Here is a 13,653-nt window from a genome sequence, read left to right as displayed (position 1 = left end):
AAAAAAAAGGGCTTGGGAGATCCATGCAGTTTGTCCCATCGGAGATCAAAAGCAGTTTCTCTCCAACTCCCTCTGGGAAGGTGACCTGGCGGGCGCCAAGAAACACGTTCAGGAAAACAAATGTGAAGGGGAGAGACAGGGGCCGCCCTTCTCTCCTGTCCCTAGCGCTGCTCTTCCAGGTCTCGCTCAACAGCCACGTGCCAAGCGGATGGACAGGCGGACAGGCAGCCACCCCTGGAACCAGCCTGGGAACATCCAATCCCGCTGCTACCGGGCGCTCAGAATTTTTCTGTCTTTGGAGAATATTTTAGAAACTCCAATGAAAGAGACTTGTTTCCCCTGTCAGCTCCCGGGGCTGCGAAGGGACTTCTGTCCCCCTGGGTCAGGGAGAACATGGGGACACCTGAAAGGTCAGCCTTCCTGAGGCTGGGCACAGCACCCGCCACTGCCTCGATCTGAAGCTCCACGCCCAGATCACGGGCGCGGCGCAGCAGCCCCGGCCCAGTGGGGCACCCACTCCCACCAGCCCCCATCCAGAGGACTAGCTACGACTGCCACCAAGGACTGCTCCTGCATCTGGGTTTGTTTACAGCAATTCGTGGACTCGGGGGTATTTTTGGTCAGGGGTGGATTTGGTTTGGGTGTGGGGGGGGGGGGGGGCGGGACTTGTTGGTTGTTTTTTTTTTTTTTTTTATGACAATGAAGTGACACTTTGACATTTCCTACCTTTTGAGGACTTGATCCTTCTCCAGGAAGAAGGTGCTTTCTGCTTACTGACTTAGGCAATACACCAAGGGCGAGATTTTATATGCACATTTCTGGATTTTTTATATGGTTTTCATTGACATCCTTCCCTCCTCCCCACCCCTCCCCCACCCCGCAGAGAGTTTCCCACCTGCTGCCAGGCCTCACCAAAGCCAACTGCCTAGGGGCCATCTGGGCTGTTCAGAGACTGAGGTTTGGGCGGAGGGTAGGGGGCCAAGGTGGAGGACCAATCCCACCCCAGGACTGTCTCTGAGAGCAAGAGATTGGGAAGGGAGAGGAGGCCGCGGGGTCAGAAGTCTCTGCCTGCATCTCGGCGCTCCTTCTGGCCCAGACTATCCAGTACTTGGCAGGTAAATCGGCCCCTCCGAGGTTCCCGAGTGCCCTCAGATGGCCAGAACCCACTTTTGTCTCTGGAAAGCCTCAATCGGGCTGCACCAGAGGCCAGGACCCAGATCGTTCACTGTGATACCCCAGCCCTCGAGCAGGTCACCCTCAGACCAGGCTCCTCTCCGCTGGTGGGACAACCCGTGATTCTCTTCCCACACCCTACCCTCCACTGGACCCTTGCCCAGGCCTGAAGGCCTTGGCTGGGAGAAAACCCATCCGTCAAGGGGTCTGGCCACAGACTCTCTGCTGTGAGCAAATGCAGGTACCTGAGCGGAACAATCGGTTAGTGGATTGAATGGAAATAAAGGCTTTAGTTAGAAAATGACCCCTGTTCTCTGTAAGCAACGAGAGATCCTGGCACCCTTGGGACACGTCAAGTGACCCATGATGCTTTTCTAAGGGACTGTTCCTTCCTCCGGGTTCAAGAAGGCCCGGGGCTGAGAAGACGCATGAGGATGCCAGTGGCCCACGTGGCCTTCTCTGGCTTGTCAAAAGCACAGGCGATGAAAGTTGAGTTGGAAGCGGCTCAGAACTTGGGAGTCTGATGTCCTATGAATCAGTGAGCCGCTGCAGGATACATCAGGAGCAGGGAGTTTGACCACCGTGCCCTCGGCATTTCTGGGCCGGAGGAAGGGGGCCCAGGGAATTGAGTGAGCTGTGATGACAGCGTGAGGGTCCTGAAGGACCCGTGGACCCCTAGTCAGAGCCACACCTATTATCATCTTATGCTGGTCAACTCTGACAGCCTCTGAGCAGACGGGCTTCTACTCACAATCAGAATTCTGACTGTGCGAGGAGGCAGCTGGGGAGGGGAAAGCAAGGACACCGCATCTCAGGACCATTCCCTTTGTCCAGGAGACTGACCAGCTGAGACTGACTCAGGCCGCAGGTGGTCAACCAAACGCCCCTGGGGTTGAGCAAGCATCCAGCACGGACCGGCCTGTCGTCTGTCACTCACCTGTTCTCAGAGCCCAAGACGCAAGGGGAAGGAAGGGATTTAGAGGGGAGCACGGACCCCCAGGGGGAACAGCAGAGTGAGCCACAGGGAAGGCGTTGGCTGGCTTCCCACGAACCGGCCAGCCTTGGCCCAGCCAGCTGCCCTCTGTGCCCCAAAGATGTCCAGCACGGGTGGCAGCTGTCCCAGAACACAAGGTCACCTTCTGGAGGGAGCTGCCCCGATGCTCTTTAGATTAACTCCTGTCTTTCCAGCCCGCCCCCACCCCCACCCCCAGCCCCGCTGCTGGGGGCCCCACAGGGGGCTGGCATTCAGTGCTTCCTGTCAGATGGCTTCCTGTCCTAAGCCGCTAGGCTGGTGTCTGCTAGCCAGCTCATCTGCCCATCCACCCTTCAGGGCCAGAGTCCTCGGGTCCATGTGCCTGCTTCTCAAGAGCGAGGGTGCTACCCAGACCCTCTGTCCCCACTTCAGGGTAACAGACGGACGCCTCCGCGACTGTCCCGGGTGCAGGCAGATGCTTACCTCTCCCCGCGACTGGGGCAGCTTGCCCACCACCTCTAGCTTGCTTCTCAGTGGGGAGGGTGGGCCACGCTGCCAAGCGCCTTCCACAACGCTGCCCACTCACCCAGACACACCGCCCGGAGCCACCCGCTGCCTGGTTACTAATCCTTGCCTGGCTCAGCCTCCCAAGTGCCAGCCCCCACCTGCCCAGAAGTGGGAGAGGCGTTTCCGGCTGCCCTGCATGCAGTTGGTACATGAGGAAAGCAAGCTGCCTTGTAAACAGGGGCAGGGGCACCGTGGAAATGGGGACCAGCTGCTCTAAGAGGGTGTGACCAGCAGATCTGCACAGGGCCAGGCAGGATAATAGAGCAATTGTGCCATCACCCCCACTCCTAACTGCCCTGGAAGTCCCCCACCCCCAGATGAGTTACTGTTGATGATCAGCAGGTCTCCTCCTGGGGGATGATATTCCAAATATCAATAAACTGGTTTAAGATGTGGACAGACCGATCAGAAGAGATGACAGCCTCAGGGCGCGACCCAAAGGCCCCAGAGGAGGGGCTGGGGTAGCGCCCGGGGAGATACTTAGGGTCTCGGGGCAGGGGCTATTTACTGCAGCCCGTGGTGCCTCCTGCCCAGATGGCATCAGTGTGAATTTCCCCATCGTTTCTGGCCGGTCCCTCTCGGGGAGCCCTGTGCCACCCTCTTGTGTGCAGTCACTAGTTTGACAGCCCTCTCACATCAGGGGCTCATCTCCAGAATCCTCATCCCCCCAGACCACTGCCCACCCCGGTGCTGGGCCCTCAGCCGCGCCTGGCTCCCCGCTGCATCCCTGAAGTCCCCAGTGGCACCAAAGGCTGGAAGACTTGTCAGAGGACATAATGTACATGCATTCGAAGGTCAGGATGAGGCATGATGCTGGTGAAGATGCACGCTGCCGCCTGAGTGGCAGCTCTGTCTCTGTCATTAAGACACGGATCTGGGCAAGCCGGCGCCCCTCCTGAGTCTCAGGCTCTCGTTTGTAAAACAAGAGGCCTGGAATGCGTGTGCCAAGGGTGCAAAAACGCTTTACACACCCCAGTCCAGTGAGGAGGGGCTATTTCCTTCCATAAACGGGGATGGACTGGGAGAGAATGGGCTGAGAGAGAGGAAGTAACTTGCTCAGGAAGGGGCAGACCAGGCTGTGCCTACCTGCTTCTAATACCCACCCTACCACGCTCAGTTAAGACAGCATGAAGCACCTGGCAGTCTGAACGCTGGTTGGTAAGAGAAGGGAAAGGTCAAAGGGGCTGGAGTGGTCAGGGAGGGCTTCGTGTAGGAGGCTGTCTTGACAGTAACAGAGGTTCGGAGAAAGGTCACTCCAAGTGGGAGGCACAGTGTACCCAAAGATGCAAAGGCCATACTGGTTAACAGTGAGGAGTCGTGTCTGGATGGGCCAGAGCAGTGCTGGAAGGTGGGGGGCTGGTTAGGGAAGGTTGAGGCCGCTTGGACAGGAGGGACAGTCCAGCCACAGCAGGTTCTTGAGCAGAAGAGTAGCAGCATGAGCATCAGGTTCTAGAAGGAGTAGTTGGTTCAGCCATTAGATGGGAGCAGGCTGCTTCACAGCTCCCCCTCCACTCCCCTGGGGGACAAGAGCCCCCTGGAGAAGCCCTCATTTATTCCTAGAGAATCCAGGCCCCGCCGGTTCCCTTCCCATCCTCGTTCACTGATGCAGAAAATCCAAAGAGTCATTCCAGCTGCTTGAGACAGCAGGATTGGATTCTGTGCTACCTGATTTTTAATTCAGCTGCATCCAGCTGAGAGGCCCACGCCACCTCCAGGGCAGCCACTGAGAGAGCCGCCACTCACGGCCAGAGCTGAGTGTATGCAGGAGGTAGTAAGGGCATTGGAAGGCAGGCAGGTGGGTGGGCATTCCCCCGGGGGGGATGGAGCGAAGTGATGGAAGTGGACAGGGTTGGGGGGTGGGTAAGTGGCATGCAAACTGCTCAGGAAGCCCATCTCTGCACCCCGGCCCCCTCACCCTGGCCCTGGAAGAGATGACCCAGACACACTGTTGGAAGGGGGTGGGGGTCCTGCCCTTATCAATAGTGTGTTATGCTGGGGAACCCAGGGGCGGGTTAGGGGAGCCATGCCACCCACGCGCCTCCACCCGCCAGCCTTGACCCCGGGTCCCATGAAATGGCTCCTGCCATAAAAAGCACCAACTGTGCCCTCGAAGCTGGCTGCGCTCCCCTTCAAGGAAACCAAAGGAAGTGACTCGGCCTTTGTTCTGACACTGCAGGGCTCAGGGGACAGCCCATAGGAGGCTAGCCTCAGGAGGCTGACGCCACAGCGACTGATCGCTAAATGCTCCCCCTGGGCCAGGCCCGTGGGTGGGACCCTACGGGTGTTACACCCCCCAAGCAACAAGGGAGGAACCGGAGTCTCAGAGATGATTCCCACAGGAGTCCAGCCTGGCTGTCTGCCTGCTCCTCCCTGACCTCCTAAATCACAACAGCCAAGGTTGGGCTCAGGAGCCTATGTTTTTAACAAGCTCCTCCGGGAGATTGCTCCAGACACGGAAACCCTCTCTTCACTTCCCCCATGGTGAACTGTGCCCTGATGTCTACAGAGAGAGGGTCTGGTGTAGACAGGGATTAGGAAAAAAGCAGGACATCGGCAGATAAGATGCCCAAACTCAGACAGGGATTAGGACCCCTGAGGTGGGGGCAGGGCTGGTCCTCAGGAATGTATTCTGAGCTAAGCTTTCAGGAAAATTAGAAAGACCGCACCCCCCCCCAACCCCCCCACCCCAACCCCAGACCCCGAGTCTGTCTGAGTTTAGCTCCACAGCATGAAGGCTGCTTCAGGAAAGCTGATATAGCAAAGCAGCAGCAGGAACTTAATACTTCAGAGGGGCCCAAGAGCCCACCCAGGGCCACCCCATGCAGACCGCACAGACCTGGAAGCTATGATCCAGGCCTGGTCACTCAACACCTGGCCAGGTGGGCCAGGCAAATGCAGGGTGGAGCTTCCAGCTGGACCTGGGGCTTCCTATAACTCCCCTCCACCAGCCCTTGCTCCCCAGACTAGGGCTTTCCCTGGAGGAAAACGAGGGAGTGAAGGTTCTTGTCTCTACTCCTGGTCTAACGCCCCCGGCTGGAGGAGGGGAAGGAGACACAAGGGAGGTAGGAGGTCAGAGCCAGGACCACATACATTCTGGGGGCCCTGCTGACCCTGCAAGAGTTCCCTGGGCAAAAGATGCCAAGATTCTAGGGTTGCAGAACCTCAAAATTCTAAGATTCCAACAGAAGGATTCCATGTTTTTTAAGATTCCACCATCATGCATCTTCAAGTCCCACTGTCCATCCCTGCTCCCCACCCCTGAGGGTCCCGGCAATGAGAAAGCACAAAAATGGACAGACAGACAGAGATGGCGAGACAGCTAAAAACAACACGAGCACCACCACCATCCTTCGAACCTGAGTCGTTCTGAGTGGGATGCTGAGTTTCTCTCCCTGGTAGAGGGGTAGAATTGCCCACCCCTGGCCCTCCTGGCGGCGAGGGGGCTGACTTCCCCAGGCTGCAGCAAAGCCCCAAGCAGGCCACAGGGCCCAGGGGCTGGGGGGCTGGAGAGCTCAGGTTAGGAGGCTGGTAGGGGCCCTAGGCACTCTGTTCAGGGAGGGACTCCTCTGGGGTGGACACTCTCCTGCTGGAGAGAGTAAGCTGCTGGCCAGGGATGCACTGAAGGATCCTCCCCAAGCTCACCGCCTCCCTGTTCAGAGCAAGAGTCTTAACCCCAAGCAACCAGAGAGGCAGGTCCTGCTGCAAACCCTGGAGTCAGGGGACTTCCCTCCGACACTCAGGATGCAATTTCCATGGCCATGCAGCCCCGGCCCCCTCACATCCCAGTTGAGACCGCTGAGCCTATGGAATCTGGGAGACCAGCTGGAAGAGGTATCTCTGGATTGCTCGGAGCTCGGTCATCGGTCTGGCTGCTTTCCCCTCGGTGGACAGGGACTTGGGCGAGCAGGGGGCACGAAGCTGAGCCCCTGAGGCTGGCCCGGAGAAGCATGGGCAGGGACACTCACAGCCAGCCTCTCTGGAGCCCAGGAAAGAGCGATTCCTGGTTGGCCATGCCCAGCCCCCAACGCTCATCATCGCTGCTATTTCTTGAGTGCCAACAATGTGCCGGGTGCCGCGCTTCACTTTTTATACCCAGTGTCTTGCTTAACCCTCGTGCAGCTCTGTGAGACGGGGCCAATCCCTCCACAGGCTAGGGAACTCAAGAGACCGGCCTTCCCAGGTTGGCCGGTGGTCTCTGACCCAGCGCCTGCCCTCGCAGTCACTATGCTAAGCTGCTGCCTGTGGTTCCCACTCAGCCCCTGTCCACTGTCAGAACCTGTACCAATCAAACCCAGATCCCTGAGGGGCACCCTGTCTGCAGGCACTTGGACGCCTCCCCCGACCCTGACCTCCTGGAAATGCTGTCTGAGCCACAGGCGGTGGGGACTGGCCCTTGGACTGCCCCCCTGGACTTTCACTCTTACCTTTGGCCACAAAGGCCAGAGCTCCCAGCAGGGGCCCCTGGAGTCTGGTGTGGTCTCACGCAACCTGTTTCTTCTGGTCAAGAACATGGGTTTTCCCAACAATGCTGGGGAGTCAGGGAGGGACGCAGCTGGGGTTCTGATGGTTGTGGGTCAGACCTGGCTCCCTGAACAGCACCCCCACCCCATCATGACCGAGGAAATCTCACCAGCTGTGTCCGTGAGCTACCCTGACCCTGTTTCTCCAATGCCTTTGTAGGAGTATTTTTAGCAGATCCTTTTTTTTTCCAAAATAAATGTGAATTGCAAAAATTATCACTTGGACTTGCAGTGTATTTTCCCCCAGTGTTCCCCAGGGAACAAAGAGGAGTCCTGGGAGGTCTTCAGCTGGGTTCTGAAGCATGACTAGGAGTTTTCCAAGGCTAAGAATGGAGTCAGGGTTGGGGCTGGGATTGGGTTGAGGCTGGGGTGCAGATTTGGCCTGGATGTTGAACTCGAGCAGTAATTCCTAAGTGTTCTAAGAACACTCATTCATGTTTAAGAGTTTGAGCTCTGCTGTGAGGAGTCCTAAGGATTCAAGTCCCAACTCGGACATTTGTCAACTATACATCCTTGGAGAGGACACATCATTGCTCGGAGCCTCATTTTCATGTCTTTAAGATGGGACAGTAACACCGAGCTCCTGGAGTAGACGTGAGGATGAAACGAAGCCTGTCAAGCACTCAGCGTCACAACTGTTAGCTCTAAGTCTTCTGCCGGGAGGAAGCAGAGCCCAAAACTGCCACACACTGAGCTGTGTTCTCCGAAACCAGGACACAGCCGGACTCACAGGAGGCTCTCGATGAATGTTTGTCGATTCAAAACAGGGTATTTGGGGAGGGCTCCATGGTCAAATACACTAGGCAAATTCTGGGTTTGGGCAGGCTGATCAGACCTCTTTACTTGGGGACATTGTAGAGCCTTAAATGTGCCAAAAGCACAATGTGAGTGCATGTGCTCACTCGTGTCTGACTCTTTGCGATCCCAGGGACCGTAGCCCACCAGGCTCCCCAGTCCATGGAATTCTCCAGGCAAGAATACTGGAGTGGGTTGCCGTTTCCTGCTCCAGGGGATCTTCCTGACCCAGGGGCGAATCTCTAAGAAGCTGTTATCATCTGCAGGGTTTCCCACCGCGGCAGGAGCATCTCATGGGACCAGCGTCCCTGGGAGCACACTTGGAGAAGTTCACCAGCATCTGGGTAACACCCTGGTGTTTAGAGGGAGAACAGGGCTGAGGCCAAAACGGGGCCTGTAAACATGAGGGGACAGAAATCAGAGGGTTGGATGGGGGGAGGTCTGCCTGATGGCATGACATTCAGGCAAGGAGAGCCTAACAGACTCCACCTTGCAAGACCTTTGTGAGGGTTAAATAGTTAATGGGCACCAGAGTGCCCAGGCAGAGAGCCTGGCACACAGCAGAGGCTCAGTAAGTAGTTCCTCCCCTTACTGCCCCCGGGAGCAGCCCTGCCAGACCTCATGGGATGAGGCCAGGAGGAGGAACTGAAGACTGAGCCAGGCCTTCCCTCCATGGAGCCACGCTGCCCCCTGGGGGCTGAGGCTAGAAACAGGTCAGACAGCCCCAGAGCAAGCTTGGCATTCTGGGCTGGGGGAAGGCGGGGGGTGATGAGCCCTCTGCTCCCCACCCTGGGGAAGGTCCAGGCCAGTGGGTGCGGACCCAGAAGCACAGCAACAGGGCAGGAGGCAGAGAAGCTGAACCAAAGGTTATCCCCTTACCAGCTGCCTTACCTAGGTGCCCCTTCCCAACTCCCTCAGTTCAGTTCAGTCTCTCAGTTCCTGACTCTTTGTGACCCCATGGACTGCAGCACGCCAGGCTTCCCTGTCTATCACCAACTCCCGGAGCTTACTCAAACTCATGTCCATTGAGGCAGTGATGCCATCCAACCATCTCATCTTGTCGTCCCCTTCTCCTGCCTTCAATCTTTCCCAGCATCAGGGTCTTTTCCAATGAGTCAGTTCTTCCCATCAAGTGGCCAAAGTATTGGAGTTTCAGCTTTAGCATCAGCCCTTCCAATGAATATTCAGGACTGATTTCCTTTAGGATGGACTGGTTGCTGCCCAAGGGACTCTTAAGAGTCTTCTCCAACACCACAGTTCAAAAGCATTAATTCTTCGGCGCTCAGCTTTCTTTACAGTCCAACTCTCACATCCATACATGACTACTGGAAAAACCGTAGCTTTGACTAGACAGACCTTTGTTGGCAAAGTAATGTCTCTGCTTTTTAATATGCTGTCTAGGTTGGTCATAGCTTTTCTTCCAAGGAGCAAGCATCTTTTAGTTTCATGGCTACAGTCACCATCTGCAGTGATTTCGGAACCCACCAAAATAAAGTCTGTCACTGTTTCCATTGTTTCCCCATCTATTTGCCATAAAGTGACAGGACCAGATGCCATGATCTTAGTTTTCTGAATGTTGAGCTCCCAACTCCCTACTCATGACTTAATGATAATACTGTGTCTCAGGTCCAGGCTGCTGACCTGAGAATGCCTCTACAGTAAGGACCCAGGAGCAGTCAATCTGGCTGAGATGAGGAACTAGGAAATTTTTCTGGAGGCTGTAATTACCCAACCACCTTGCTGTTTATCTGTAGCTTTCAAGTGTACTGGGAATGGCTCAGGGAGGAGGCAGCTGATGGAGACTGCTACCCCTTGGCACCACCACCCACATTTTATCCCTGAATGCCCACAACCATCAGAGACGCTCATTACCAGGGGTGCACTATTTAGTGTGTGCCAACCAACTTGCCAAGCATACTTCACAAATGCTGGCTGACACTTCCATTTGCGTCCACAGGTGAGACAAGAGTGAGACAACAGGACAGAGGGGTGGGGGGACAGACAGCAGAAGCAGATGAAGAGGCATGAACCACCGGGGTAAAACAAAGAAGACTGGTGGTGGTGGCGGTCACCAAATCCCGCCTGACTCTTTGCGACCTCACAGAGTGCAGCCCACCAGGCTCCTCTGTCCTCCGCTATCTCCCAGAGTTTGCTCAAATTCAGGTCCGTTGAGTCGGTGATGCTGTCTGACCATCTAATCCTCTGCCACTCCCTTCTCCTTTTGCCTTCCATCTTTCCCAGCATCAGGGTCTTTTCCAATGAATCAGTTCTTCCCATCAAGTGGCCAAAGTATAGGAGTTTCAGCTTCAGCATCAGTCCTTCCAATGAATATTCAGGGTTGATTTCCTTTGGGATGGACTGGTTTGATCTCGCTGCAGTCCAAGAGGTTCTCAAGAGTCTTTTGAAAGTGACGTGAAAATGTCAGTCGCCCAGTCCTGTCTGACTCTTTGTGACACCATGGACTGTAGCTCACCAGGCTCCTCTGTCCATTGAATTCTCCAGGCAAGAATATTGGAGTGGGTAGCCATTCCCTTCTCCAGGGGATCTTCCCATCCTAGGAATTGAACCCAGGTCTCCTGCATTGCAGGTGAATTCTTTACCATCAAGCACAAGGGAAGCATACAGGAGTCTTCTCCAGTACCACAATTAGAAAGCATCAATTCTTCAGCGCTCTGCCTTCTTTATGATCCAACTCTCACATCCATACATGACTACTAGAAAAACCACAACTTTGACAATACAGACCTTATAAAATAAATAAGATACAAGGAAATAATATAAAGCACAGAGAGTATAACCAATATTGTATAACAACATTAAATGGAGCATAACCTATAAATGGGGCTTCCCTGGTGGCTCAGAGGGTAAATCGTCTGCCTGCAATGCAGGAGACCCAGGTTTGATCCCTGAGTCGGGAAGATCCCCTGGAGAAGGAAATGGCAACCCACTCCAGTACTCTTGCCTGGGAAAATCCCATGAATGGAGGAGCCTGGTAGGCTACAGTCCATGGGGTCATAAAGAGTTGGACACGACTGAGTGACTTCATTTAACCTATAAAAACATGAAATCACTACCTTCCACACCTGAAAACAATATAACATTGAAAATCAAGTATGTTTCCTTTCTTTAAGCAAAACAACAAAGGCTTATGTTAGAACTTTGCTTGCTCCACAACGACATGGGCGACTTCTCTGCTGAATCAGGTAATAGTTTTCAAATACTGCAAGACTATTTCTTCAGTTTTTTTTGTGCTATTATTCACCATGTCACATTTTTCAATTTAATCTGCCTTAACATGTCATCCATTACTTTCTTAGGCCTAGACAATCAACAAATGATAAATAAGTCAAGCCCTGATGTGTAGTAACGGCCATTTTCCACAGTATAAACGGCCAAAATGGTCTATTTCAAAGTGTGAGTCACTAACAACAGACTTTGGAAGAGATGCTGGGTAGCATATCTTTTTTTTTTTTTTTTTTGGCTTTTAAACAGCAGAAATGTGTTTCTCACAGCTGTGGAGGCTGCAGGTCCAAGATGAGGGTGCCTGCACGGCCGTGGTTCTGCAGAGGGCCCTCTTCTGGGTTGCAGATTGCCCTGGCAGAGAACAGAGCTCATCAACACATGGTTACATACTGTTCCCAAAATTCAGATAGGACAGATATAAACAATCTCAAGAACAGAGATCACAGCAGCACACAATCAAGTAGCCAGAAAAGTGAAGTGAGTGTTTGTACTGAATACACTTTATGCTATTGTAGATTTATATAATTTCATTTTTTAATGATGGCAGCTAACAACAGCTTCACAAAATTCCTAAAAATGTAGCAGCTGGCTCTTGCCAGCTGGTGGGAACTAGCTCTGGCACTACCCAGGGCCTTCTTCCCATTTTACAACAGTGGAAATTGAGGCTCACAGAGACAGGGGTGATTAACTGCTCAAGGTCAAGATGAATGCGGCTTGGTGAGGTAGCACTCAGGTATATTTAACACTAAAACTGACTTTCAAACTCCCTGCTCGAGGAGACCTGGCATCTTCCCTGCCACCTCTTTTCTGCATCCCTCCAGCACTTCAGCACAATTTACAGAATTTCTTCTTCCTCCTCCCCTCTCTTCAAAATCAATCCTGAGACTGGACGCTTCCTTTCATTCCAGGAACACTAAACCCCAGAGCCTCTGATGCCGAAGAAGGAGCCCTTGGATCCAGGGAAAGGTGAGAGATACCCAGCCCAGCTAGCAAGTATTCGAGTGACCTGCCCCCCAAAAGCTCACCCTTGGTTCATATCTAAGTGGTAGGAAGAGCTGTGGGCCCCTGCAGAGACTCGGTGGAGCCCCACTGATACATTTCTGACCTTGGGCAAGTCACTTCACTTCCTGGAGTCCATGGGCTATCTGATCCCTACCCTCAGGGTTGCCAGGACCATTATCTAACTGCTGCCTGCCTTCTCTCCCAGTTTCCTTAAATGGTGTGAGGGTGGATGCCAGGGAGCCCCCTGATCAACCCTGAACCTGGGATTCCACCCTAAAGGGTCTTACCTTGGGTTTCCAGCATTGCCCTCTTCCAACTGTTCTTTTTAATTCCATTAGGCTTGGAGGAACAGCTGATCAATTTAATCTTCAAGAAGGAGTTTGTTCGGGCTTCTTCCCTGAGACCCTGGGGTCTTCCCCTCTTCCCTCTTTCTTCTCCTGTAGGCAGGAAAGCTGTGGCCTAGTCTCCCCAGCCTGAGGCCCACAACCAGAGGCCCTGGCTTAGGTCTTCCCTTCATGAGTCTTGAGCTTGCTGGAAGGGAAACCCCACCATATTACCTGCAGTCCCTCTGGGTTATTCTGAGAGGTTCATGGTTCTCTGCAACCAGCCCTTCATGTGCCTGACCAGTCCTGATCCCCCCTCAGCTGCCCACAGAGGTCATTGTAGCCAGACTGATGATGGAGATGTAAGATGACTTGACCTTCATCCTGGCTCTGCCCTACATGCCTGAGTGACCTCAGCAAGTTGCTGACCCTCTGAGCCTCATTCTTCTGTCGGAAGACATTTTCTGAGTGTGTTCTTACACCAGGCACTGTGCTGGGCACCGGTTACACCCAGAAGCAGGAGAGACAAGGCCCCTGCCTTTGTGAACTCTGCGGCCCTTACTGAAGTAAGAAAATGGAATAAAGGCAAATTGTCACAAGTCCTGGGAAGGAAACCAGCAGATCTCCGTGACACCAGCCCAAGAGGGTGACAGATTTTAGACAGAGCAGCAGGGAAAGGGGAGAATCTGAGTAGAGAGCTAAGGAATGAGAAGGGGCAGTCATGTGAAAACCAAAGGAAACAGACATGCATAGGCCCCCCAATTCCTCACCACGGAAGGAGACTTAAACACTGTACCTCGCAATCCTGGGTTCCAAGGAGGTGCCCAGTGGACCACGTACAGGAAAAAAGCGAGGACCTAAGCTTTGCCTCCCAACTCCACCTCCTCCAGAATAATTCTGCTTCTGTTTTAAAGATTGGATTTGGAGCTTCTCTGATGGTCCAGAGGTGAAAAGTCTGCCTTGCAATGGAGGGACCACAGGTACTATCCCTAGTTCCGAAAGATCCCACATGCTGCACAGCAACTGAGCCCATGTGCCGCTACTACTGAGTGAGTGC

The sequence above is a fragment of the Bubalus kerabau genome, chromosome 3 (genome assembly GCF_029407905.1).
Source record: "Bubalus kerabau isolate K-KA32 ecotype Philippines breed swamp buffalo chromosome 3, PCC_UOA_SB_1v2, whole genome shotgun sequence".
In the NCBI taxonomy this organism is placed as follows: Eukaryota; Metazoa; Chordata; class Mammalia; order Artiodactyla; family Bovidae; genus Bubalus; species Bubalus kerabau.
This window is presented reverse-complemented; position numbering follows the sequence as displayed.